We start from the raw sequence: 23,764 nt of genomic DNA, 5'->3' as shown, positions 1-23,764 counted from the left end.
TGTTTTGTTTTACCATTAATCCAGTTCTTTGGCTCATATATTGCCTGAAATATAGATATGATGTCGTACCCCAAACATCACTGTTCCCAATTCCCTGCTCTAACAGGCATCCCTTACTCTTCAATAGCTTTCAGCAGCAATTACAATAAAACCCAATCTTGTTTTTATGTCTTCTTAGGGCCTGGGGGAATGGGCCCTCACTTGCTTACACACTCACCTCTCCATTCTCAGGGCAGGCTCCTCCTTGCACCATGGATTCCCCAGCACTTAGTTCCAACAGCCAAGTTCCCTCTTACCTCAGGTCCTTTGCACAGCTGTTTCCTCTGCCTTAAACAATTCCCCAGGGCATTTCTCTACTGGCTGGCTCCTTTCTCTACTGGCTCCTTCTCATCCCTCAGATGGGCCTTTCTTGACCACTCTGGTTTTTTTTAAGCTATCCTGGTATTTGCTCTCCCAGATTTCTGTTCATAACATTTATAGCATGTTTCCTTCAAAATGTGATGAAGTACTTTTGTCCCTCTTTTTCCCACTAGACTGTCAGCTCCATGAAGGCAGACCTTTTCTGTTTCTCTCACCAGTGTGTCCCCTCAGTGTCTGTTTGAGTTTCGGTGAATGTTTGTTGACTGACTGACTGAATACAATGAAAGAAGTGGAGATAGGAAATAGAGCTGTAAACCTGGTTAGTACAAGGGATTAAAGCCTATTCTTCACAATTTAGGAGAGTTGACTTGAAATCTTTTAGGGTCCTATTTCTTCCTTCATTTGTCCATGTAATAATATCTAACATTCACTGAGTACTTTCAGATACTATGCTAAGCACTTCACATATATTACAGCATTTAACCTTCAAAGCAACCCTGTAGCAGTAATCAGCCTTTATTATCCTCATTTTTCAGAGGCAACTTGCCAACAGCCACTGATGGTGGAACCACAGCCAGGTGTAAGTAGGCCATATCCCATTAATCCAATGTAATCTACACCCCTTCAGTCAACAATAGGTGTTTTATCAACGTACTTTTCAGAGAACCCTCCTGAATTCCCCATTTTACCTGACCTTCAGTATCTTGGGACCGAAACCTACTAGAGGTGGTTGCTAACCCCTCAGGGGGTTTCCTGGGGAATCTGAGTGCTCTTGGTAGAGGAGCGGCCTTTCAGGCAGACGCGACGAGCTCTGGCTAGCCAATGTCAGGACTCCTGGGACGGCTGGGGAGGAACGAGGAAACAAGTCAGTTGGCCCATGACGGATCCCTGACCCTCGGGGTGGTGAAAGGGGAAGGGAAGGTGTAGGCCGCCCACGCTCGCCTAGGGGTCCGGATCTGCCAACGCGAAGGGGAACCACGGCGCACTTCCCCAACTCTACCGCGCGACAAGAGAGAACGCCCCTCAGCTCCGCCCACCTTCTACGCCCATAGCAGTATCGGGCGCTAGGACCCCGCGACCCTCAACCTGTCCCTGTCCTGCCCCCTCGGGCAAGGGACTGGCCCTCTATTGGCGCTCACAGGCCGCGATCCCCGCCTCCGCCCACTCCGTCACTGTCAAGATGGCGCCGGTCGCAGCGGCGGCGGCCGCGGCGGCTGGAACCAGAGAAGGAGGCGGAGGCAGCGGCGGCCGCGAGGGGAGGGGGAGTCCCGTCTGACTGAGACGGCAGGCCTGGGCGGGCGGGGGTGCCGCGCAGGGCGGAGCGCCGGGCTGGGGATGAGCTAAGCGGGTTCTGAGCCCCGCGGCATTCAGCCTCTCGTGTCCCGACGCCGCTGGTGAGTGGACGCGGCACCGCTCTCCAAGCTCGACCAGCTGCTCGCGAGGGAGTCAGCGGTGAGGTGAGTGTGGGGGCGGCAGCGCGGACAGCGGTGGCATGTGGAGCTGTCACTGCCCGGAGCGGTGTCAGCCGCGGGCACGGGAGTGGGGCCGGCTGGACTCGGAGATGTGGCGTGGATGGCCGCGACCTCCGCCCGGGGATTTCTCGGAGCCTGGCCGTCCTCCGAGAGCTGGGTCTGCTCCGGATGGCGCGGCGGTGCTGAGAGTAGCACCCGCGCCTCTGCGTCGGATGCTGGGGGGACTCCTGTGTTTTCATTCCGGATTTTCTATTCCGGGCTGGCCTGGGGCTCTTGTTGGGAGCTGGGGGTGGGGGCGGGGGCGGTGAAAGGGGAGGTCCTGGAGCTGGGATTTTGACAAGCCCGTTACGTAAGACGGAGGTGGCCTCCCGGAATCCCACCTGCTCGCTGTTTTAAACAGGCGGCAGCTGGATCCTGGCTGGCCCCCAGAGGCCCGATTTTCCTCCCAGAGGTCTGCCTAGCCTACTCCGACCAGCGTGAACCTGCTAAACGTCCAACTTGTCCAGTTTGGTTTTTTTTCCCCAGTCTTTTTTTGGGGGGCGGGGGCGGGAGAGGGTAAACAATTACTGGTAGCCACTGTTCCCTTTGAAGTTTACCGCTTTCTTTGGGGGGGGGAAGCTTGTGACCTAAAACTGGGTCGCAGCGACAGCGTTTCGTTATCGTACTTTTAATTGACAGATGTGCTGGAAGATTTTTGTTATTGTTCCAGTGTGCTTTTAATTCAAACGTATGGTTACGCCTGGAGCCTTAGAGAAGGGTTTTTGTCTTATAGGACAGTTATTTTTTGTTTGCAGCAGCAGGACAGGCATCAGTCAACAGGCATGTATTTATCTGAGGAGAAAACGCGTGTCAGCTAGCTAGAGACCCGTGAGGGCAGAAATTGTATTACTACGTGAATATGCTATTCTTTAAAATATTATCCGTTAATGAAAATAATAGTCCAAGTTTAAAAGCAGCAATTTTACAAGATTACAAGCTGTTGTTTGGTGTATATGGTCACTTTCTATTTTCTGCTTGCCCTAGTCTACCTCTTCTCTCCTCTTGGGGGAAGGAGGCGGAGACACCTGTAAACACCGTAACCCAGGTTACACTAATCTATTGTAGTACATTTGAGATTATTGTAAAAAGTAGTCTCCGGGGGACCTAAGATTGGGTAATAAGTAAGGACTCTTGGGGCAAGTTATACAGTTTTATGTCTAGAGTAGATACTGGGATTTCAGCCTTTGAAAACCTAAGTATACATAATTTCTGAGCTATTTGAACCCCGTTTGAATTTATAATGAAACAAAAGATTGTATTTGGCCGCTTTTACGGGAACTTTGTTTTGTTTTGGCCAAAATTAAACATTTTTGGTAACCTCTACCTCATTTTCACATTCTCCCTTTGAACTGCAGCTCTCAGTAGGAGTCCAGAATAGTATATATTATCATCATCGTCATTATTGTACATACTATATGTTACATAATTTTCTTTTTCTGAATGATTAAACATAGACTTAACTTCATTGTGGGTTTTATAAGAATGTAATTGATCTTGACAGCAGCCCAGTACTGGGAATAAATGTAAGTAAAATTTGGCCTGAGTTTTAAATTTATGTACACAAATTTACACTTTTGAAAATTGGTGAAGCGATATAAATTTTCTGATTGTGCAAGAGAGCCAGGAAGCTGATGCTGATTTGTTCTGAACTTTTCCACATGAATTACCACTGGCTTAAATAGTTATTGATTCTTAAGCTCCTGGAGCTGTTGACCTATTTGTGGCAGCTTGAATAAAATTTGGAATAATTGGGAGGCTATAAGAAGGAAGAAATAGAGTACATGACATTTTCTAATTCATTCAAAAAATAATAAAAATCATGGAGGAATTGTAAAAGAAAATTGTGTTCTCACTGAGTGATATATTAGTTACATTATCTTTTCTGTTTGCAGAATTTTTCTAAGCAGTCTACTTACTATGAAAACCTAGATTTAAGCACCAATACAAACAGAGGTGTTTGATATATTATAAATCTTGTTTATTCCTATTTAAATTGATGGCTCCTTATTCTAAGTGGAAAACAGAAGTGGCTGTAGCAGGAAGATTGGCTTGCTGTTCTTGTCCTCTCTGATATCAGAGACTTATCTTTCAGGACTTTTTCCTCCTTCCTACGAGGTGTAGAAGAAGAGAATGAAGAAAACTTGATAAAATTTCTTCCTTTCTCGTTTGTTTGTTCAGTGTCCTACTGATTATTGCTCAGTAGAATTTGTGGGTTGGGGGAAGTCAAGCACTCCATGCTTTATTACTTATTACTTTATTACTTATTACTGTGTATCATAATTACCACTTTGAATTCTATAATAGCAGTGTAGAACTTTATACATAAGAAAGGATTAATTTATATAGTTGTTACTATAATAGTGAAAAATTTGTAATAGTTAAAATGCCATATAATAGAGGATTAGTGAAATTAATGATGGTTAATCTATGTGGTAAATGCAGTTATTAAAAGTCATTTTAAAAAATACTTACTAACATGAGAAAGCACAATATAATCTTGAGATAAAAATCAGAATATAAGGAATTACTATGTTATTACTTATAATATATCACATATATGGCAAAATGATTGGCAGGAAGTACATAAAATATTAAAAGACATTATCTCTGGATGATAGGATTATAGGTAACTTCTATTTTAGTGTTTGTACTTTGTTCTGTCTTCTGAATAGTATTACTCTGATAATCACTAAAATGACATTAAAATATTTTCAAGAGTCAGAGGAGAAAATCCTGAAAATCCCACATAACCACCGCCCCAACAGAGAAACTACCTTATGATTCATTATTAGCCAAACTAACTGAAAATACGGTGCTTATGCAATATACACAATAATGGAAACAGCCAATAATACAGGTGAAGGCATTCTCCTAGCTACCAGCACCAGCCTGGTAATAGTTTTCCATATGTGGATGCTCCTATTAATGCACATCGTTACTCTCCAACTTCTTTTCTGTTTGTGTCTTACACCCTAACTGTTCTGTGTTGCCAGTGCCACCTATTGATGGACTGCTTGACTTAAGTCTTTTCCTCATTACCTCATCAGTCAGCGGTTTGTGAATGTTTATGAGGTGCCAGGTACTTTGCTAGTCACTGAGTATACAAAGGTGAATGAATGAAATGTAGTTTCTAACCTCAGACTCTGGTAGAGAACCTTTCTTTTCTTCTTGGTTCATCAGTGCATATTGTATACTCTGCTTTTTCTGTCCCACTGCTCATGCCCTGGCACCTCAGGCAGTATCTTTTTCCTGGTGCTCACATCCTCTTTTAACTTTCTTTATGGGAAAGTATGTTCTGAGTTCCAGACAACCAATTTACAAATAAATTTTTGGAACATTACTTGATTGTATGTGGGGGAATCTTAAGTTCAGAAGGGCTGCGTATATGTTCATCTATGGCTGCTGTTATTTTTTAAAGTACGTGACAACTTCTTGGTACTTTCTTCTTGCTTCCTTCTTTTAAAAACCACCAACAAGTAGAAAGCAGCAGAAAAAAGAGGTAGAAAGGTGTCAAGGGAGTTTTCTTGCTAGTGCTATATATACTTCATTTTCCCTGAGAAGAGTGAGTCATCAAAATGTAAAGTAAGAGATACTGTTTCTGATATACTTCTAGTATAACTCTTTTGAGCCCTGTAAAAATGCATTTTCCATATGTATGTTAAAGTATATATACATACATAAACTCACAGTTTAGCTGTTTGCATTTCCAAATAAAACCTGAAATATGGAGATTGGAAATTGCTTAAATTTCTTTTTATTTTTTTAAAAATTATTTGTTTATTTATTTATTTTTGGCTGTGTTGGGTCTTCATTGCTTTGTGTGGGCTTTCTCTAGTTGGCGGCAAGCGGCGGCTACTCTTCGTTGTGGTGCGCGGGCTTCTCATTGCAGTGGCACACGGGCTTCAGTAGTTGTGGCACATGGGCTCAGTAGTTGTGGCTTGCGGGCTCTAGAGTGCAGGAGCAGTAGTTGTGGCGCAGGGGCTTAACTGCTCCACAGCATGTGAGATCTTCCCAGACCAGGGCTCAAACTAGTGTCGCCTGCATTGGCAGGCAGATTCTTAACCACTGCGCCACCAGGGATGTCACTCTTCTTATTTTTGTTATAATATTGTTTTATAGAGGAGGCATTTTGTTTTTGGAAAGTTTAAAAAATACAGAAAATTACAAAAAGTAGTGAACAATGCACATACCATACAAAACGTTGACATTTTTTTCATTTTTGCTTGAGATGTGCATTTAATATAAAAGAACCACATAAGTCATCGGTATCACACTGAATTCTAAAAGAGCGGCGTAGAACTTTATATTTTACTTGAACATTGCTGATAAAGTTAAAGCCCCTTTTGTTCTCCCCAATTTCATCCTCTTTCCTTCTCTCCTTACATCCCCTCCCTGGCAATTGTTGTGATAAATTTGATGTGTATCCTTCCAGTTTACCTTTTAATAAATTGTATGTATTTGAGTAGTACATGACATTGCTTTGGATGCTTTTGAAGAGTGTGGACTTTGGAGACATAACTCCCTAGGTTTGAATCTTGACTCTGTTACTTAATAGTTTTGTGACCTCAGGCGTGTTTTAAAAGTTTTCTGTGCCTCATTGTCCTCATCTATCAAATCTGGATAATAGAAATGTCTGCCACATAAGGTTGTTGTAAAAAGTAAATGAGTTTATTTATATAAGCTGCTTAAAACTGTGCCTGGTACTTTTTTTTTTTTAAGTGTGCTGGTAAATTTAACCAGCTATTAATATGATTATGTCATGGTATACACATTTTGAAACTTGTTTTCTTTATTTTACTTTTTTTCCCCTCAATTCTTATTGGCACTATAGGTCTAGTTCATTCATTTTTTACTGATTTGTAGTGTTCCATTGAATAAATATACTGCATTTTGTCATTTCTTCTATTGATAAGCATTTAGATTGCTTTCATTTTTTATCTGTTATAAATAGTGCCTCATGAAATCCTTCCATCTCCTCAAGCAACATGCCAGAGTTTCTCCAGGTCATATACCTGATTGTCAAATTGTTGGGTCTTAGGGTATATGCTTTTTCCCCTTTACAGGGTGTTTATAGGATACTGACAAACAATTTCTATTTCTCCGTATCTTTACCAGCAGTTGGTGTTGTCAGACTCTTGGATTTTTCCAATCTGATTGCCATCTGAAATGGCATTTCATTTGTGTTCTATTTTTATTTCCCTTCATATTTTCTTATGTATGGACTTTTTTTTTTTTTTTTGGCTGCTTTTGGGTCTTTGTTGCTGCACGCGGGCTTTCTCTAGTTGCAGTGAGCAGGGGCTACTCTTCCTTGCGGTGCGTGGGCTTCTTATTGCGGTGGCCTCTCTTGTTGCGGAGCACGGTCTCTAGGCCAGCGGGCTCAGTATTTGTTGCTTGGGGACTCTTAAGCACAGGCTCAGTAGTTGGGGCTCACTGGCTTAGTTGCTCCACGGCATTATATGGGCATTTTTGGTTAACTCTTCAGTGATTTGCCTATATCCTTTACACATTTTCTGTTAGACTTTTTTGTAATAGGTTTTTTGGTTTTTAAATATGTTCAAGATAGTTACAAACGTTAGTGAAGTGTTCTTTTTATTTTTGGAGTTTACAAATCTCTTGAACAGTGACCATTATGGACCCAAGTTATTGTGAATTTTACATTATAGTATATTGTTATTAGTGAACTTCCCAATGTACTTTCATAAAATATGTATCGTTATATTTCTCTCCCTCTGAAACTATGAGAAAATGTTTCCGTAATGTACTGTGGATATATTTTAACTAAAACTATTTCAATTTTGTGGACTTCAAAAACCAGGTGGAATTTTTATTAATAATAATTAGTACGACAGTTTTGTTTTAGTCTAAAATTTGAGTGGCTTCCTGCTTAGAGGAGAGTTTTCTGCTCCTAAAGTCCTTATCAACTAAGGAATAAAAATATGCACATATGAAATGACTTTAGGCACTTACATATACAGTATTATAAATTGTTCATCAGTGTTGAGATTGTTTTGCATAGTACTAACTGTTTCTGTTTTTGTCCAACCCTCTATACATGACTTAAAGGACTAAAGTCAGTCTGGTTAAGGCAATAACTTCCCTGCTATTGTTGTTATTATTATTAATTTATTTAAATGAACTTTTAATTTTAGGATAGTTTTACATTTACAGAAAAGTTTCAGGGAGTTACCACATCCCCTGCACCCAGTTTCCCCTATTGCTAATATCCGACACTTCTGTTTTACATTTGTCACAACTAAGGAACCAACACTGGAACATTACTATTAACTAAAGTCCATACTTTATTCACATTTCCTTAGTTTTCACCTAATGTCCTTTTTCAGTTCCAGGATTCCATCCAGAATACCACACTACATTTAGTCATTATGTTTCCTTTGGCTCCTCTGGTCTGTGACAGCTTTTCAGATTTTCCTTGCTTTTGATGACCTTGACAGTTTTGAGGAGTATGGGTCAGAGATTTTGTAGCATGTCCTTCAATTTGGGTTTGTCTGATGTTCTTCTCATAGTTAGACTAGGGTTATGGGTTTTGGGGAGGATGACTGCAGAGATAAAATGCTGTTCTCATTATATCGTATCAAGGGTACATACCATCAATATGACTTATCACTGATATTTTTAACCTTGATCACCTGGCTGAGGTAGTGCTTGCCAGGTTTCTCTACTGTAAAGTTTTCCTATATGCTGCGTTTTGGAAATAAGTTACTAAGTGCAGACCATATTCAGTGGATAGGAAGTTAAGCTCTAACTCCTCGACGGGTGAGTATCTACAAAATTACTTGGGATTCTTCTTTAAGGGAGATTTTCCTTTTCTCCCCCATTTATTTATTTAATCGTTTATATCAATATGGACTTATGTATATTTATTTCTAAATTTGGGTTATACTCCTATACTACCTTATTTTGTTGCTCAAGTTGTTCTACCTCTTTCAGGTTGGTTCCTGTGACCAACAAGACATAAACCATTGTTTTGTTTTTTTGAGCACTTCCATACTTTCTGGCACTACAAGATGCTCCAGGCTAATCTTTTATATTCCCTGCCCCAGCCCTATAATCAACCATTTCTTCAAGGATCCCTAGTTACTTTTATTAGAGAAGGATATTAGAAACCAAGATTTGGGCACTGAGTATGCTCATTGCTGTTGGGATATCATTGCTTTTAGACCTCAGTGTACAGACCTAGGAAATATATGTATGTATACTAACACATGTATACAGATATATAACTTTTTTTTACCTATATGTCCATCTGGATCTAAATGAAGCTAAACATGAGTTCATACTGATGTCTTTGACTCTGCTTCAGTACCACATGGTTCATTCTATCCTTACCCCCATGCTTATCTGTAACCTTACTCTCCAGAAATGAGAAACCTGGTTCTCATCATCCGCAGTCCACTTACTTGTTTGTTCAGTCTCATTATACATGCACAGTTTCATAATTGTTAATCATATCCCGGTGAGAAATGACTTTAACAACTAGAGAAGTTTTATCTTTTTTTTAAATCCTTTTGTCGTTTAGAGTTCCCAGTCAAAACACTATTTTCCAAAGTTACTTAGGTCAGGACCTTTCAGAACCTTTTTTTCTCTGTCCTCCATATTTTAATTTTACTTCTTATAGGCTGGTCTAAATTACAAGTAATTATATATATAAAACTTATCAAAAAAATTTCCCTTACTAATTACAGAGCCTTAGCTCTGTATGGTTTTCTTTGTCTCTGACTTTTGTGGCCAAAAAAAAAAATCCCTTTTCTGAAAGTAAAACTTCCTGAGGTTTAGTCAGAATAGTACTCTGTCATTTGGTTATTGGTTGATATATTTATGATTTGGACTTAGAGTTATTCCAGCTTCAGATATTTTTCATAGTACATTTTGAGAAATGCTGTTTAGTGGAGCATTAAGATCCTTGCAAGTAAACAAATATATAATAATATTTGAGTGCTCGGAATCTACCTGTATTCTTACAGTAATTTTATATGGATTAACTCATTTAATTCCCTCAAGAAGTCTGTGAGGTAAGTACTTTATTATTTTGCCCCTTTTATTTTTTTTTTTTTTTTTTTTTTGCGGTACGCGGGCCTCTCACTGTTGTGGCCTCTCCCGTCGCGGAGCACAGGCTCCGGACGCGCAGGCTCAGCAGCCATGGCCCACGGGCCCGGCCGCTCCACGGCATGTGGGATCCTCCCGGACCGGGGCACGAACCCGCGTCCTCTGCATCAGCAGGCGGACTCCCAACCACTGCGCCACCAGGGAAGCCCTATTTTGCCCCATTTAAAGATGAGGAAATTAAGACACTGAGAGATTTAGCAACTTGACCACAGTCACATAGCTAGTAAATGGCAGAGCTGGAATTCGTATGTAGCCAGTCTGATTGTGGAGCCTACACTCTCAATCACTTTGCTATATTACCTCTAAATAAGAAATGTTCAAAGTGTTGTAAGAGTTACAGAGGAAGTAAAACACAATGATGTGAGAGAATGACTGAGAGGGTCCTTAGGGTACTTCTTAGGGAAGTCCTCTCTTAGGAGATGATATTTGACAGATGAGAAAGAGCCAGTTATGTGAAGAGCTGAGGAAAGAGTGATTCTTATGGGAGAATATCAAGTGCAAAGCCTTCCCATGAAAAGGAGTTTGAGATAAGAACAGAAAGACACCCAGTGTGGCTACGTGCAGTGAGCATGAGGGCCTGTAGCGTTACTTACAGGTGAGGTTACATGTAGTAAGTCATTTAGTGCTCAAAATAACCCATTACCTCAATTTTATAGATGAGAAAATTGATATGGTAATCTGCATTGGCTGAAATTACGTCTTTTCTCTCCCATTTACTCTTTATCCCACTGCAGTCTAATTTCTACTTCTTTTTTTTTTTTTTTTTTTTGCGATACGCGGGCCTCTCACTGTTGTGGCCTCTCCCATTGCGGAGCACAGGCTCCGGACGCGCAGGCTCAGCAGCCATGGCTCACGGGCCTAGTCGCTCCGCGGCATGTGGGATCTTACCAGACTGGGGCACGAACCCGTGTGCCCTGCATCGGCAGGCGGACTCTCAACCACTGCGCCACCAGGGAAGCCCTAATTTCTACTTCTTATGTCACTAAACTTGCTCTTGCTAAAGTAACCAATGACAGTAATACCGTTGGCCATTTTCTCAAGAAACTCAACCCCTTGACTTTCACCCTGCTGCCCTCTTCTGTTTATCCTGGAGCTTCTCATTGTGTTGATCATTCCCTTTGAGGGCTTGCCTTCCTCTGCCTGTCCCAAAAGAAGTGGTGGTCCCAGGGTTAGCCAGTTGCCCTTCTCAGCCTTTACAGTAAGCAAGTCGTAGTTATCCCTGTGGTTTCAGTTACTGTGTATCTACCAATCACCCACCAAGCTGTTTTTCCAGCATTAGTATTCAAAGCGTCAGAGATTGTCTTATCTAACTGCTTATGTATCTTCACTTTAAACTCCGTTTGTCCAAATTGAACTTATTTACCTATCTAAAGTTTTTCTTTGATTTATTGTTTTTCAAAGACATCTGGACTATTGACTTCATCATTCAAGGAACTTTGGAGTCTTTCATGTTTCCTCCCTCTTTCTCTCTTCTCACATACATTCATTTACTATTCATTCTGCTGATTTTGCCACCTGAATATTTTTTGAATCGATCATTTCCCTAGTATCCCTGTTTCAGCCACTGCCTTATTAGGAACTACTTCCTTACTTTCTCACTGGTTTTCCTGTCTTCATTTTTACCTCTGTAATATTCACATCAGAATTGCTGGACTGGTAATTCTAAAACACAGTTAGAAAATTCTTCTTTAACACCCCATTGTCAACTGAATAAAGTCTGAACTCTTTACCAGGTCATTAAGCCTCATCATGATTTGGGACTGGTTCTCTATCTTAACTCATAATTTCTGCTTTCCATTTTCCACTCTAGCCATAAAAAACTACTTTTTGAAGATTCCTTGAATGTACATGCTAGTTCTGAACTGTTGACCGTTGCTTATGTAGTCCATCTCCTTGGAATGACTTCATTTTCTTCTTCCCTTTTCTTTTTGCCTAACTCCTTTGCATCTTTTAAGACTCAGCATAGGCTTTATCTCCTCCAGAAAGCCTTTTCAGACCCATACTTTTTTTTTTAATTTTTATTGGAGTATAGGTGATTTACAATGTTGTATTCGTTTCTGCTGTACAGCAAAGTGAATCAGTTATACATATACATATATCCACTCTTCTTTAGATTCTTTTCCCACATAGGTCATCACAGAATATCGAGTGTAGAGTTCCCTGTGCTATACAGTAGTCCTTATTAGTTATCTATTTTATTTTTATTAAAAATATTTTTTTAAAATTTATTTTTGGCTGCGTTGGGTCTTCATTGCTGCGCGTGGCATTCTCTAGTTGTGGCAAGCGAGGGCTACTCTTCATTGCGGTGCATGGGCTTCTCATTGCGGTGGCTTCTCTTGTTGCAGAGCTCGGGCTCTAGGCACACGGACTTCAGTAGTTGCGGCATGCGGGCCCTAGAGCGCAGGCTCAGTAGTCATGGCTCATGGGCTTAGCTGCTCCGCAGCATGTGGGATCTTCTTGGACCAGGGATGGAACGTGTGTCCCCTGCATTGGCAGGTGGATTCTTTTTTTTTTTTTTTTTTTTTTTTTGCGGTACGCGGGCCTCTCACTGTTGTGGCCTCTCCCATTGCGGAGCACAGGCTCCGGACGCGCAGGCTCAGCGGCCATGGCTCACGGGCATAGCCGCTCCACGGCATGTGGGATCTTCCCGGACCGGGGCACGAACCCGCGTCCCCTGCATCGACAGGCGGACTCTCAACCACTGCGCCACCGGGGTAGCCCGGCAGGTGGATTCTTAACCACTGTGCCGCCAGGGAAGTCCAAGTTATGTATTTTATATATAGTAGTGTGTATATGTCAATCCCAATCTCCCAATTTATCCCTTCCCCCCTTTCCCCCCTGGTAACCATAAGTTTATTTTCTATATCTGTGACTCTGTTTCTCTTTTGTAAATAAGTTCATTTGTATCATTTGTTTTAGATTCCACATATAAGTGATATCATATGATATTTGTCTTTCTCTGTCTGACTTCACTTAGTATGATAATCTCTAGGTCCATCCATGTTGCTGCAAATGGCATTATTTCAATTCTTTTTAGTATTGAAACCTGAGTAGTATTCCATTGTATATAAGTAGTACATATTCTTTATCTTATTCATCTGTCAATGGACATTTAGGTTGCTTCCATGTCTTGGCTATTGTAAATAGTGCTGCTATGAACATTGGAGTGCATGTATCTTTTTGAATTAGAGTTTTCTCCAGATATATGCCCAGGAATGGGATTGCTGGATCATATGGTAGTTCTATTTTTGGTTTTTTAAGGAATCTCCATGCTGTTCTCCATAATGGTCGTACCAATTTACATTCCCACCAACAGTGTGGGAGGGATCCCTTTTCTGTACACCCTCTCCAGCATTTATTGTTTGTAGACTTTTTGATGATGGCTACTCTGACCAGTGTGAGGTGATACCTCATTGTAGTTTTGATTTGCATTTCTCTGATAATTAGCAATGTGAGCATCTTTTCACGTGCTTTTTGGCCATCTGTGTGTTGTCTTTGGAGAAATGTCTATTTAGATCTTCTGCCCATTTTTTGATTGGGTTGTTTGGTTTTTTGACATAGAGCTGCATGAGCTGTTTGTATATTTTGCAGATTAATCCCTTGTCAGTTGCTTCGTTTGCAAATTTTTTCTCCCATTTTGTGGGTTGTCAGACCCATACTCTTGTCTGGATTGTCAAGTTCCTTCTGAAATAATCTGTTAGTAACTATGTTATGTCTCAAGCAACAAGAACAGTGTCTGGCACAAGAGAAGATACTCAGTTAAGAATTTGTTGAATGAATTATTTTAGTATTGGAGAGGCAGTATAAAGTAGTTGCTCTGGACCCAAACTGTCTGGGGTTAGCAAACCTGACTTTGCTATTTGACTATCTGTGCTGTCTCCCTGTACCTCAGTTTCTTCCCTTGTAAAATGAAGATAATGATGTCTTCATAAGATTGTTGTGAAGCTTAAATTTACTTAGTGTTCAGTAAATAATGTGTTATAGACATTGCTGCCCTTAGAATGTTTTAATTTATGTATTCGAGTCCCCCCACTGTCCTAGAATTAGGGAATGAATAAACAAACCAACTAATCCTGGGTTTTAAAATGAAAGACAAATTCCTAGCTTTTGAGAATGTCTTGGCGAGCTAACCATTAGTCTTTCTTGCAGCTCCAGCATTTGGTGTTCTGTCACAAATTTGAAATTGGCATTAATGATGATTAGCATTTCTTAATTGTTCTACTTAATTAGTTTTTTAAATTCCTGCACACTTTTCTTATTAATAACACTGTTTAAACTCTAGGAATGCCCTTTATTTATGCTTAGTCTTCATATAGCCTATCCTGTAGCATTAACCAGCCTTTCCTATTATGGATTAAGGTGTGAGGGTGATAGCTCTGCTGATATTGTGCTTTTTATTAATTTGGGAGATAAACTGAAGTATGTTGCAGAGAAAGATTGAACAACGGGGTAGAATGGGGAAACTGGAAATATTCCCACTTCAGAGTCAAACCTGCACATTATCCCTTCACTCCTTGGCTTAAAATAAATTCTGAGAATATTGAACACTCATAATCAAATGTAATTTCAGTAAACACAGTCTGGAGGCAATATAAGTCATTAAAAAATGATCGATGCCTCTGCCTTCTTCCATTATTGTAAACAATTGGGACTTGTTTACTTAAAATCTTTTTTATGGCAATCACTGTTCAATTTTTCATAAGCCTTTCCTTTTACTTTAACGTCTCATTTTTTTCTGAACACCAGAACTGTCTATATAAGCTTGGCAAATTTGATAGAAGTACTGTTTGTTTTGGTTTGTTTGTTTTTATCTCTGAACTTGCTGTTGCATTTGTAGATTTTCCCAGTCTTGCTAAATCTTGATTATGTGAAACTAGTCAGTTTTTCTTATAAACGTTTATTTTGAACAGAAGTTATCAATATTCATTCTTCTTCACTATCCCTTTGAAAATACTAAAGAAACTAATTTTTCTTTTAAAGTCTGAGTTGCCAAAGGAAACTTCTTACTAATAAACTAATTTCAAAGAAAAATGGAAAACCTAATATATCAGTCTTTTTTTAGAAACTAATGCCATAGAATGACTGTGCTGTTGGAAAACGCTTCCTTTTTTTTAAAGGTCACTGTCTTCTGCCACTGAGCATTTTAGTTGAGGACTCTGAAGTGCCATGTTTGTATGAGAAAAGCGTATAGATGGATGGGGAAAACGGTATAAATGATACTTAGGCTTGTTAGATAGGACTGGCTGTTATCACGAGAAAAGACATATTCCCACCCCCTTTTTGGTCAAAATTGTAGTAAGTGGTATTATTTCTCTTTATAAAATAATTTGTTCTAATAAGCTCTGAGATACTCCCTATTCTTTAATCTCTCTTTTTTCCCCTGAACTTTGAAATATAATTTTATTCATACTGACTCACAACTATGCTGAAGTTGGATTTATAGGTTGTTGTTTGAACCTGTTATGGTTGGTGAATATTTTTCATTTTCTTAACGCTGAGAAATGCCTGAAGATACCAATGTAACAAGGGTTTTTTTTTTTCTCCTCTGGTTAACTGACATTTTTATATTCCTACTTGACCTTTTCTTTTTTGAGGTTTTTAAAATCAAATTTCTTTTGTTTGTGAGTATTAGAAATGAAATTCAAACTAATTTACTCAAAAAAGGGAATTAGTGTTGATGGCAAGGGTACTGGGGATTTCACAGTACTGTACTTTGAAGGTAGAAGTACAACCAGGCTTCATGAGGGGGAGGGGAACCAGGAACTGGAAACTCATCAGTAACTCAGGCAACTGTTTTCTCCCCACCCTGGGGCAGCATTATCTCTTCTGCCTCTCCCTACTTGTCTGCATCGTTTTTCTCTCTCTGCATGTTGTCTTTTACCACTGCGCATGGCCAAACAAGTCCTCTAACTCTTAAATTCTTAAATTCACTCATGGTTCTGTGATCCCATGCTAAACCCTGGGAAAAAATCCAGTTTGAGGCAAATGTCTATGTCTGGTCCAATCAGCTATGGCAGATGAAACCAAGGTTTTAGAGAACTTTTCAGGCCCCATTTCTATGATAGGGGAGTGCATACAGGGCATACAACTCTCAGGGGAGAGGTATGTCAGTAGGCTACATAGATACCATGAAAGGTGGTGATTGCAAAGGAATGCTAAATAACGTGAAATAAAATTAAGGTTTTCTGAAATAAAAAGGAGACCACTCATTAGCTTTATGTAGTAGTAAAGAACTTAATTTCATCCCTAGTCCATAGGTGGTTATTCTGAAAGCTATAAAAATATCTCCCTTTTTCAAATAAGAGCTGATTTTTTAGCTTCTGCATATAGAATTTGAAGTTTGAATCATGCTATTTCATGAACACAATCTTATATTAATATTATTATTAATACATCATGTCATTTTCTATTTAACAAACGTTTACTGACTACCTGTCCTTTTTTAGGGACTGTGCTAAAACATATTTACAGAGCTAGAGATGTAACATTGCCTACTCTCAAAGAATTCCTAATCTAGTTGACAAGAGTAGATGTTCAAAGAAATGATTACAGTGTTAATGTGATAATTGTAATAGAGATACGTACAGGATGGTCTTAAAGTATAAGGAAAGAGAATGACAATCTCTTCTAGGGAAGGGGATCAGGAAGGGCTTCAAAGAGCATGTCTCAAATATTACACAGGAGCTGGCCATTTGAACGGGCATTCTGGCAGAAAGAACTGAATTTACAAAGGTGGTGTGGAGTTTGGTATGACTGAAGTGAATTTTACATCATTCAATTTACTGAAGCTAAAATGAAAACTTACTTTTTCATATCTGTCCTTCACGTGATAGTGCATACTTCTTTTTTCAAAGGAGGATTATAGATTTTAGAATACTCATCATTTTGTTTGTAACTGTGATGTCACTTTTGAAAATGAGTCTTCACTGATCATTTGCTTTCAGGCTCCTTTATCAAATTTTTCTGATAGTGGTTGGTTGGTTAGTTTACTTTTATGGTTATTTTTCTCCTGTTCAAGCATAGAACTCCATACAGTGGATGACTGAAAATGCAAGGGCTTATAAAACTTATGAATATCACAGTTTTTATAAAAGTAAACAGTGAAAACAATACATAGCATAAGCCTAGTATAATTTTAAAAGATAAGTCTCTAAAAATGATCTATGTCAGTACTGAAATTACACACACAATTATTTTGTAAAATACTTTACGTCAGTTTTTTTCTCCTGTAGAGTCGTACCTACCTTTAAGCAAAAGGAGTGTGAGCAGTTGGCAGAATGCTTTTTGCTTCACTACTCTGATCAGTTGATTAATGCCTTTACTTCTCTTTTCAATTGCTTTATCCACCCATTCATGACTCCTGTTCCACAGCTGTCACAGATAACCAACCACCCAAAAAAAAAAAAAATCCCCAAACCCCAAATCCAGAGGTCCATAGTTGACTGTTCTGAGAAGTGACTGAGATAGGTGAGAAGGAGAGAAAAGATAGTTGTGGCCAGCTTTGCGGTGGTGGGAGTGGTGATGGTGAGTGTGTGTGTTTCGAGTATGAGGTTGTTTTCCTGTAGCAAGCTCAAAAATGCCACTATTGTCACCCAAGTCACAAACTGTAACTGTTTCTCATCCCCTTCCACAAATCTATCAGTCTGCCTTTTGTCACTTTTATCCTTCAACTATGCTTTTGATACTGTGTAGGAAGGAAGTGATGAGCAAAGAAAAGGCCATATGCCTCTTATTTGTTGCTTCTTTTGTTTGGAATGCCCTTCCATCTCTCCTCTATTACCCTACTCATATTTCAAGATTTAGATGATAGCTCTTTCTTTTCTGACTCCTGAAGCCCAAACTGTGTGTCCTTCTTGTGCTTTCTGTGATTACTTCTGTTATAGTCTTATCACTTACAGTGATTGTTTGTTTACTTGTCTGCCTTCTCTATTAAACTCCTGTAAGGCAAGGCCATACATAAATTATTTGTCTTTGTGTTCCCAGTGCCTGGTACAGAGCCTGGCATATGGTAAGGTTGCCATTTTGGGATTCTTGTTTGCAAACTACAGAGATCAACTTTGGTTAAAAAGAATTTATTGGAAAGATATTAGTTAGCTTACAGAAATGACTGAAAGACTGGAGAACCAGACTCTGAGAACAAATAGGAAACCAACTAATCAACCTCAGGGCTAGTCCATAGCCAAAGTAATGCCACAGAAATGTCCTTTTTGTTTAAGATACCTTTGACTCCACAGGATGCTGGATGCCATTGCTGGAACACTGCCTCTGGGTACTGTATGTCACTGCCGTAAGAATGAATTTTAAACTGTCTCTGCAGCTTTAGCTCTAGAGTCAAATTCTTCATGAAAGCATCTAATTGACCAATCTATGTGCCTGGTTCCTAAATAGCAAAGCAAGTATCTGGTCTTTTTGGCTTCCATGGTTGACTCTAGGGCTTACCTTCCTTCCAAGACACACACAGTGGCAGATTTTTTAAATATAGTAAAGGAGTTCAGATGCTGGATGGTCAAAAATAAAACGCTGACGCATGTCCTTTTCAATAAACATTTGGTAAATGTTTATTAGATGAATGATTGAGAGAATCAGAGTCATAATTTCCTGTCTCTAAACCTTTACATCATCAAGTCTCAAAGTGATTATGATGCTACTTCTATAATTCAGAACAAAATCATTTCCAAACCATCAAATAAAGATAAGCAAAATCAGCAAAGTTCTGATTTCTTAAAATGATGATCCCTCATTGTTAAATTATTTAAATAAAATTATTTGAATTAAACTTTTCTTGGTGCACTTTTTTACCATAACCTAAGCACATGTTTATTTGCTTGTATGATAATCTAACACTAACTGGAGCTAGGATTTGAGCTTGGCCAAACTGATTGCCGAGCACTTAACTTCTCTTTTTATAGTGTTCATATAGTTGTATTCAGCAATGACTTAATCGAAACAAAACAACAACAAACTAATATTTTAGAGAGGTCCGTCAGAGAAATGTTTCTGCTTGCAAAAAACAAATTTTTATTTCCTAAGCCATCTTACCCATCCAATATAAGGTCTTTTTTTTTTTGTGGTACGCAGGCCTCTCACTGTTGTGGCCTCTCCCGTTGCGGAGCACAGGCTCCGGACGCGCAGGCTCAGCGGCCATGGCTCACGGGCCCAGCTGTTCCGCGGCATGTGGGATCTTCCCGGACCCCGTGTCCCCTGCATCGGCAGGCGGACTCTCAACCACTGCGCCACCAGGGAAGCCCCAATATAAGGTCTTATTACAACTACTTTGGAACACTGTTTAGCATTATGTACCAAAGTTGGGTATACATTGACCCTGTATCCTAGCACTTATATTTGTAGGTATTTTTGGCAAATGCATGCATTTGTGCATCAAAAAACATGTACAATAATTTACACATGACTTTGTAATTATTTATAATACCCTAACATTGGAAACAAGCCAAATGTCTATTAACAATGGAATGGATACATAAGATTATGATATTTTCAAAATGAAAAACTATACAGAAGTGAAAATGAACAAACTGCTACACATACGAGTATGACTGAATCTCAAAAACCTATTGTAGAGTGAAAAAAACTGGACCATACACATACTGTGAGAATCCTTCCACATTCCATTTATATATATAAAGTTCAGAAACAGACAAAACTAGTTCAAGATAGTGGTTATTTTGGGGAAGGTTGAAGGGGGATTGGGGACTTCCAGTTACTGATACTGTTCTATTTCTTGACCTGAGAGGTATTTGTAATGGTGGTATTGTGTTTACTTTCCTAGAGTTGTACTTATCTATATGTATATGTTAATTAAAAAGTAAAAACAAACAAAAAACCCCCGAACAGACTTGTGTATGGATTAGCTTGGGGAGCATGGCTCAGTGACCCCCCCAAAGTTGTATGTAAAGTTCTATCTGAATATCTGTATGTGTATTTTAAGGGAGAGAAGACCCATAGCATTAATCAGATTCTCAAAGAGGTTCATGACCCCAAAAAAGTTAGAACCCACATCACCAAAGCCTGCATATTCAGAAAAATCATTGTTAAACATATTATTATGGAAAGCTTAATAAGAGATAAATCCTTGTCTCTGTGATCTGGTCCTCTATGTTTTGGATCCCATCCTCTCATACTTTCTCAAGGCTTTTACAGTTATCTTTCTTTTCTTCATCCTCATTTTCCATCTCTGCTGGATGATTGCCCTTGGCATACCCCCCCTTTAATTTTGTTTATTTATTTAAAAAAGTCCTCTGTTGATTCCATGTCTTCTCAAGTTACCATTCCATCTCCCTGCTCCCCTCTACATCGAAACTTCTGCAAAGGGTTATGTATACTTCCTCACCCCGCATTCTCTCCTCAGCTCTTTCCAGTTGGGCTTTCTTCTTACTAACACTTCACTGAAATGGGTCTTCTCTAGGTCACAGTGATTTGAGTTTTGCTGAAACCAGTGGCTAAATAGCTCTTTTTGGGAGCAAGTGGGGTGAGGGCTCCTCAAGTATAGAGAATTGATTTAATCATATTTCTGATTTCATGGTTCACTTTCGTCATTGGCCTGTGTGGGGGCCTGCTTTAATTTTATTTTATCTACTTTTACCCTCCATCTTCACTCCCATTCCCTTTCCCCCAAAGATATCTACTTTAATATGTTTACTTAGCATGTCATCCTGGATATATTTTTCAAAACTATAGTGCTGTTTTAGGTATGTATTTTTAATTTATATAAATGATATTTTGCTTTAGATTCCTTTTTGTTTTATACTATTTTAATTCAACACTACATTTTAAAAAATTATCTATGTTGCTACGTTTACATCTATTATCGTTGCTTCTGACTGTTACATGATATTCAAATCATGGCATCTGCCACATTTTAAAATGATTCCTTTACTTATGGACACCTTGATTTGTCTATTCAGTCATTCAACAAATTGACCACATACTATTCTTCAGGCACTGTTCTAGGCGCTGGTTATATAGCAGTGACTAAAATGGAAAAATTCCTACCCTTTTTGAACTTCCTAATCTTGAGGAAAGAGAGAGAGATAATAAATGAAATGAATATGTATAATATGTAGCATGTTAGATAGTGAAAAGGAATAAGGTGGGAAAATTAAAACAAGGAAAGAGCAAATATGAAGTACTGGGTGTGGGAAATTGTTGAAATTTTAAAATAGGGTGGTCATGGAAAGCCTCACGGAGAAGGTGACTTTTTAGAAGGAAGGACCTGAAGATGCAGCTGGCTCAGCTGGCATCCGAGAAGGCTATTCCAGGCAGAGAGAGCAGCAAGGATAAAAAGGCCCTGAGGCTGGAACATGCCTGGTTCATTCAAGGATCAGTAAGAAGACTGGCATGTTACCTCCAAGAGTGCTTTCTAAGAGTTTTTTAAGTATATCTCTTACTATTATATTAAGACTTATTCCTGCCATCTTATTCTGTGTTTTCTATTTACACTAATTTTTTTTTCCTTTCTTTTTCTTTTCCAATTTCTGAGGATAAATAATTTTTTGTGCCAGTTTGAAAATTATGTATTCTGTTTTTATTCTTCTACTGGTTACCCTTTACTTAGATTCTTATTTATATTTATAAACTTTTAAGCTTATTGATTATATATATCTTGCTCCTGAATAAAGCATGTATCTTAGTAGGCTCTCCCTCCTCTCTGCCCCTACAATGTTAGCATTCTCTAGTCTTTTAATACTCAGGATTATTATGGGTATACTACACTTTTTTTTCCTCTTCTTCTTTTTCCTTCTTCATTCCCTCCCCCCACTTCCATTGTTTAATTAGCAATAGTGAACCTTTATTTACGCACCCTTTCTTGCCATATCTTATCGAGTCCCCTAGATTTATAACCTTTAGACCAATAGTTTGAGTTTTTATTTGTTTGTTTAGCTGCTTTCTTGGCAAGCCATCTGAGTACTTATATTCCTAAGAATATCTTTATTTCATCCTTGTATTTAAATAATAGTTTAACCATATATTAAACTTCATTTTTTACAACATTTGAAAATGTTACTCCATTATCTTACTAATTGGAAGTCTGGAGTCAGATTTTTTTTTGGTAGATGAACTACTTTTTCTTTCTGGGGATTTTTAGAATTTTTTCTTTGAGATGTTCTAAGACTTCCTCATAAGGTGTCTAGGTATTTTTTTCTTATCTATTATACCAAACTGACATCTTATGTCTTTAATTCTTGGAAATTCTTGGTCATTATTTCTCAAGTATTTCCTCATCTCTGTTTTTTCCTCACATTCTGAAAGCCCTATTATTTAGATATTGGCTCTGTTTTTCCTAGCCTCCATATGTGTTCAGAACTAATTCTTTTAGTTTTTTTCCTTTTAAATACACTTTATTTTTTAGAGCAGTTGTAGATTCACAGCAAAATTGAGCAGAAACTACAGAGAGTTTCCATATACTGCTGCCACCACAAAAACACAGTTTCCTCCACTGTCAACATCCCACACCAGAGTGGTACATTTGTTATAATCCATGAACCTACACTGACACATCAGTATCACCAAAGTCCATAGTTTATATTAGGGTTCCTTCTTTGTGTTGTACATTCTGTGGTTTTTGACAAATGTATAACATATATCTGCCATTGTAGTATCATACAGAATAGTTTCACTGCCTTAAAAATCCTCTGTGCTTATTAGGCTATTTATCCCTTCTTCGTAACTTGCTGGCAGCTGCTGATCTTTTTACTGTTTTCATAGTTTTGTCTTTTCCAGAAAGTCATATAGTTGAAATTATATATAGTATAAAGCCTTTTTAGATTGGCTTTTTTCACTTGGTAATATGCATGTAAAGTTCTTCCATGTCTTTTCATGGCTTGATAGCTCATTTCATCATAGAACTGAATAATATTCCATTGTCTGGATGTACCACAGTTCATTTATCCATTCACCTACTGAAGAACATTTTAGTTCTTTTCAAGTGTGGCAGTTATGAATAAAGCTGTTGTAAACATCGTGTGCGGGTTTTTGTGTGGACGTGTTTCCAACTCATTTGGGTAAATACTGGGAAGCGTGATTGATGGGTCATATGGTAAGAGTATGCTTAGTTTTGCAAGAAACTGCCAAACTGTCTCCCACAGTGACTATATGATTCATCTTGCATTCCCACCAGCAATGAGTGAGAGTTCCTGCCACCCCAGATTCTTGCCATTATTTGGTGTTGTCAGTGTCCTGGATTTGGGCCATTCTAATAGGAGTGTGATAATTTCTCATTGTTATTTTACTTTGCATTTCCCTAATGATATATGATGTGGAGCATCTTTTCATGTGTTTACTTGCCATCTGTATATCTTCTTTAGTGAGGTATCTGTTCAGGTCTTTTGCCCATTTTTTAATTGGGTGGTTAATTTTCTTACTGTCAAGTTTCAAGTGTTCTTTATATATTTTGGATAACAGTCCTATATCAGATACATCTTTTGCAAATATTTCCTTTGTCTGTGGGTTGTCTTCTTATTCTTTTAAGCCTCCATATTTTTTTTTTTTTTTTTTTTTGCGGTATGCGGGCCTCTCTCACCGTTGCGGCCTCTCCCGTTGCGGAGCACAGGCTCCGGACACGCAGGCTCAGCGGCCACGGCTCACGGGTCCAGCAGCTCCACGGCATATGGGATCCTCCCAGACCGGGGCACGAACCCGTGTCCCCTGCATCGGCAGACGGACTCTCAACCACTGCGCCACCAGGGAAGCCCAAGCCTCCATATTTTTAAACTTTTATAATATATATTTTCAATTGCTTTATACCTTCTTAA

At 39.0% G+C, this 23,764-nt stretch overlaps 1 protein-coding gene across 6 annotated transcripts in view; it reads left to right on the top strand.

Moving 5' to 3' along the window:
• The first annotated feature begins 1,698 nt into the window (after positions 1 to 1,698).
• The window catches only part of DENND4A (DENN domain containing 4A), a 135,096-nt gene continuing 113,030 nt past the window's right edge, over positions 1,699 to 23,764 (top strand). For all 6 annotated transcript variants that reach the window (XM_082649668.1, XM_082649667.1, XM_082649666.1 and 3 more), the window contains exon 1: positions 1,699 to 1,817. The gene's annotated coding sequence lies outside the window, so the exon portion shown is untranslated. The remainder of the gene's footprint in view (positions 1,818 to 23,764) is intronic.

Source organism: Grampus griseus (genome assembly GCF_964374135.1).
Source record: "Grampus griseus genome assembly, chromosome: 2".
NCBI lineage: Eukaryota > Metazoa > Chordata > Mammalia > Artiodactyla > Delphinidae > Grampus > Grampus griseus.
The sequence above is the reverse complement of the archived record's forward strand: the minus strand, read 5'-3'. Positions and strand labels throughout refer to the sequence as shown.